The following is a 5,929-nucleotide window of genomic DNA, read 5'->3' as shown; positions in this document are numbered from 1 at the left end:
CGATTTCGTAGGATTCTCGTTACAAAATTTGAAAGTTCACTTTCTATTTTCCCGCGCGATTGGCATTGTAGGTGCCTACATATCTACTAACCAGCGAAATCTGCTGCTGCAGGAGATCGCGAAAAGTTGTGCTGCTGCATCTTCTGTCGGCTGCAGATGAGATTTTTATTTTCTGATGCGATAGTTTATAATTTTGCAGTTGGATGCTAATGAGCGTCGAGGTTGTTGCGGCTGTGCGGTCCGTAACTTCCGACTCTTGAAAGTGGTTTCAAATCACGATTTTTGACTACCAATTGCTTAAATTCATGAACTGAGAATGGACATCTGAAGTCGTTGGATGTTCGCGCTGAAATATTCAATTGTTCGAGTGGCTTCTCTCTAAAAGTAGCACTTCTACTTGGCTTGGCGTTTCACGGGGCGCACATCTTCGCAGCATCGAGTGGTTTTTGAGAATCATTATATTTAGCCTAAAACGAATCAAATTACGACAGATCCATCTTCAAATGGTGGCAATCCCCGATGGTACTGTTATCGATCAATAGAATCGCTGCCGTAAATCGACGGGACCTTGACCGCGATGTAAGATGACCATACTGAGAAGGGACAAGTATGTTTAGTTGTTTTTTTGTACGTTGTACTGCGATGTATGATGTTTGAATGATCCAATCAATCAATAGACCAGCAAAAATGACAAAAATGACAAAAAATGACAAAAATGACAAAAATGACAAAAATGACAAAAATTACAAAAATGACAAAAATGACAAAAATGACAAAAATGACAAAAATGACAAAAATGACAAAAATGACAAAAATGACAAAAATGACAAAAATGACAAAAATGACAAAAATGACAAAAATGACAAAAATGACAAAAATGACAAAAATGACAAAAATGACAAAAATGACAAAAATGACAAAAATGACAAAAATGACAAAAATGACAAAAAATGACAAAAATTACAAAAATGACAAAAATGACAAAAATTACAAAAATGACAAAAATGACAAAAATGACAAAAATGACAAAAATGACAAAAATGACAAAAATGACAAAAATGACAAAATGACAAAAATGACAAAAATGACAAAAATGACAAAAATGACAAAAATGACCAAAATGACAAAAATGACAAAAATGACAAAAATGACAAAAATGACAAAAATGACAAAAATGACAAAAATGACAAAAAATGACAAAAATGACAAAAATGACAAAAATGGACAAAAATGACAAAAATGACAAAAATGACAAAAAATGACGAAAATGACGAAAATGACACAAAATGACAAAAATGACAAAAATGACAAAATGACACAAAATGACAAAAATGACAAAAATGACAAAAATGACAAAATGACAAAAAATGACAAAATGACAAAAATGACACAAAATGACAAAAATGACAAAACAAATGACAAAAATGGCAAAAATGACAAGAAATGACAAAAATGACAAAATGACAAAAATGACAAAAATGACAAAAATGACAAAAATGACAAAAATGACAAAATGACAAAAATGACAAAAATGACGAAAATGACGAAAATGACAAAAATGACAAAAATGACAAAAATGACAAAAATGACAAAAATGACAAAAATGACAAAAATGGACAAAAATGACAAAAATGACAAAAATGACAAAAATGACAAAAATGACAAAAATGACAAAAATGACAAAAATGACAAAAATGACAAAAATGACAAAAATGACAAAATGACAAAAAAGGGCAAAAATGAAAAAAATGACAAAAATTACAAAAATTACAAAAATGAAAAAAAGGGACAAAAATTACACTGTCAATTAAATTTTAGTTAAATCCATTGCCAGATTGTTTATCATTCATGAATTTTTCAAGATAAGGTCATCACGTAAAAAGACGATCACCTAGATTTTCGCCTCAAGCAAAATTGATTGACTTGTAAAATTTTCTTAGTTCTTACATTATACAAAGGTGTGATCTGTTAACGCTTTTTGGAACGTTGAAAGAGTCTAAAGCACAGCAAATGTTAAGTTACAATCATGCATTGAGACCTATTGAATTGTTGTGCGTGCATATGAATATGTACATCTTTAGTTCAAGGAAAACGTCTTTAAGCCATTCCTCATGCATTACTCGCACTGATGCTTTGACCGACATATTGAGCGCTTTCTGTGCCAGTGCAAAAAAAACGAACTTAAAGAGTTCATACTTACCCATGGACGGCATTTTCGATCTCCATTGACCGGCTTTGGACCTTCTTCTCATCTCTTTCAGACTGCTGCTGCGGCCGGCGTGCATCGATCGACTCACTACACTATGTACTGGCGAATGGCGACCAGCAGCCGACATAATTGCCGGTTGATCTGGGCAAGGTTATTGCGCACATTGAATTCCACTTCCTGTTCATTTGTTTCCATTGCAGCATTGTTCATTGTAAAGGTTAAAGGTTTGGGTATTCGAGTGCGTTTTGTTTTGGAAAGTAAATCCGGAGGTAAGGGCTTCAGAGCTGGGTCAGCAAGGATCTCTCGAACTCTTGACCGCTCCCATCATTTGTCCTTGGTGAACATAAGGATGTTTTAGGTGGGGAGGGGGTATAACAGCTTGTTACGGTCTGTGGATTTTGAATAGAAAATCTACTAAGAATGTGTTACGTAGGAGACAGAGGGGTCGAAAATGATCGGAAATTGCGTTACGTAATACTTGAATGGCCCCAAGTAACATTTAAAGTTCTATAGCAGTCTACAAGACCAAGTTTAGGTTTCATAAGAGGCTTGAAGGTTCTTAAAAAACAGTCGGTTTTACTTGGCATATTACCACTGACCCATAACTGTATTTTTCTGGTTTTTGTGAAAATTTGCCCACAAATAACTGAGATATTTAAGCTTATGTGGAAAATGAATATTGTGCATATTCTTTTTTATTTGTTGTTGTACTTGTCAACCCCCGCCTTTAGACGGGGTTTATGTTTCATCTATCCTTTCGAACTTAGATTTTTTTTTCTCTTAAAATCAATCCAGGAGGGTGGTATCTCTTTGACCTAACTGCCAATCAGTTTTTTAGATCGAAAAGCACATTGACCAAGGATTCCTGACGCAACCAAATTAATAATTTTTCGACCACTGCTCGTCACACTGTATTTTTTCTCGTTAATTCGATTATATTTTCATAGTACTTAGTTTCTCAAAAATCTCAGTTCTTCAGTATAGGTAGATACAGACCCCGTTCGATTTTGGCAACATTCGATTTTGGCAACATCCAAAAAAGACGTTTTTTTTGTAACTTTTTAAGTTATTATTTTCATTTCAAATTAACTAAAATTAATGTAAAACGTAATATTAGCACGAAATTTTTCAATTTGGCTTATTTATAATAGTTTTGAACTGTAAAAACACGAATTTTTCCATGTTTTACTGCTTAAAACTAATATAATTGAGCCAAATTCAAAAATGTTATGCTAATATAAGGTTTTACATCAATTTTGAATAATTTGAAATAAAAATATGAAATAAAAAAGTGACAAAAAAACCGTTCGATTTTGGCAACATAAAATTTACAGGCGTGTTGCCAAAAACGAACGGGGTCTGTATATGAATGATTATTATGATGATCGTAATGTGCGCTTTGGAGGCCCGAACAGTTTTTGAAGGGTAAATAAAAATGCTAAAATTTCATAAAAATTAAAATTTATTTTTTTTTTGTAGAGAAATGAATCCAACTTAGATGAAATTTCAGGGACTAGATAAGAGAAAATCGATGTTGAAAAACATGCGAAAAAAATTTGCCTTGTCTCCCGGTAGGACTTGAACCCACATCTTGCGCCTCTCCGGGGCCCATGTATTAACATTCTACTACAGGAGACCAATCTGGCGTATGAATATTATACTGGTTGAGTGTCGATGTCTATCGGAATGAAGGGAATAGTTCTCCCATGTGATCATAATAAATTTTTTTCGCATGTTTTTCAACATCGATTTTCTCTTATCTAGTCCCTGAAAATTCATCTAAGTTGGATTCATTTCTCTACAAAAAAAGTTTCGCTGACTGAATGTTTGAGTCAAGACCCATCTCTGGGTCGCAGTTTAAAAATAGAAATAAGGCGGTGCCAAACACCGAAATTGGCTGGATATCCAAATACGGCAAACGCATCATTTCTCATCATAACTGACAACCCGTGCAGGATATGAGAAGGCAATGCAAATCTTGCCGTGCTTAAAAATGTCCAAACTTGATTCCAACTACCGTAAGATGAAATGATGGGAATAGAAATAGACCAAGAAAAATGATTATGATCACATGGGAGAACTATTCCCTTCATTCCGATACACATCGACACTCAACCAGTATAATATTCATACGCCAGGTTGGTCTCCTGTAGTAGAATGTTAATACATGGGCCCCGGAGAAGCGCAAGATGTGGGTTCAAGTCCTACCGGGAGACAAGGCAAATTTTTTTCGCATGTTTTTCAACATCGATTTTCTCTTATCTAGTCCCTGAAATTTCATCTAAGTTGGATTCATTCCTCTACAAAAAAAGTTTCGCTGACTGAATGTTTGATTCAAGACCCATCTCTGGGTCGCAGTTTAAAAATTAAAATTTAATTTAGTTGTCTATTTTTATTTCGAAATAAGTGTTTCTAATTTCGTGCATAATTTTTGGTCTAAATTTATATGCCTTAATGTAACGATAATAGAATTTTAGAACAAAAACCATGATCCGTTTCCGCATCGTTTTCAATCTAAAATAACACGAATTTTTCTGTGTATTTGAGGGAAATTTCGAAAATTTCGCTTTGAATAAACAGTCAAGACATGCTTTGAAAAAGCTCCCGAATTACATCTTCAACACTCAAAGGACCAATGTCATTCTTGGTTACACCAAGGACCGTCGAGAAAAAATAGTGGGAACACCAGATCTTGAGTTAAAAACTTTTTTTATAAATTCGTTAAAATTCCCCTATTTTACAAAATGGATACAAATCTTTTGTAAGGTTTTTCGCAGAAGTTGAATGTAATTGTAGACTTCCAGAAAGTTTGGATTTAAAACCGTTTGATTTAAAACCGTTATTTAAAAATCTTTAAGATTTGTCAACATTTGCAGAAATTTTTGAAATAATTTTTACCTTTTTTCAAAAGTTATATTAAAATTAAAACTGATAGAAAAACTCATTGAAAACATATTTGGATTCAGGGCTCCAAATTTATCATAATAAGTTCTTAAATTCTTTAAGCCTTGGAAAAATTGTGAATTTTGTGGCCTTGTGTAATTTATCAAAACCTTTTTAAATGTGAAGTTGAACAGTAAGATAAACACAAAAAAATTATAAATTGAGGCTATTTTTTTTTCTTGGGAAATATTTCATAGTAACATAAAGTTTGTAATGACATACACGATTTTTTTACAATCAAAAAGATAATAAAATGATGGATACCGTAATCCGGGGTAATATTGATCACTTTTTTCAATTTTTTTCGATTATTTTTTCTGTTAAGGGGAATGTGGCATGTTTCATATTTTTTAAACCAGTACTGGACTTCTATGAACGTAAAACATGGTTTCAGAAATTTATTAGACTTTTTTTAAATTTGATTTAAAAATCGATTTCATTTCTGTTCAGAATCTGATGCTTTGGGGTAATATTGATCAGTCTCTATTTGGACGGTTTTAAAGAGTTTTCTGGTCATCAAGGATACAAAACACCTTCATAATATTTACAAACAATAGTGTATCAATTTTACCTAGCTTTTTTAACGTTTTCTTTCAAAAACATTTATAATCGAAAAAAGAACAATGATGCTGCATACATTAAGGGGCAAAAATTATAACAGTTGCTAAATAGTTTTAGCTTTAAAATACAAATAAAATATTACCTTCACTTATTCCCCTAGGACCTTCATTTTTTCTTCAAAGTTAACCATTTGATACGGTTCCTATCCATTAGTCC

The sequence above is a fragment of the Uranotaenia lowii genome, chromosome 3, assembly GCF_029784155.1.
Source record: "Uranotaenia lowii strain MFRU-FL chromosome 3, ASM2978415v1, whole genome shotgun sequence".
In the NCBI taxonomy this organism is placed as follows: domain Eukaryota; kingdom Metazoa; phylum Arthropoda; class Insecta; order Diptera; family Culicidae; genus Uranotaenia; species Uranotaenia lowii.
This window is presented reverse-complemented; position numbering follows the sequence as displayed.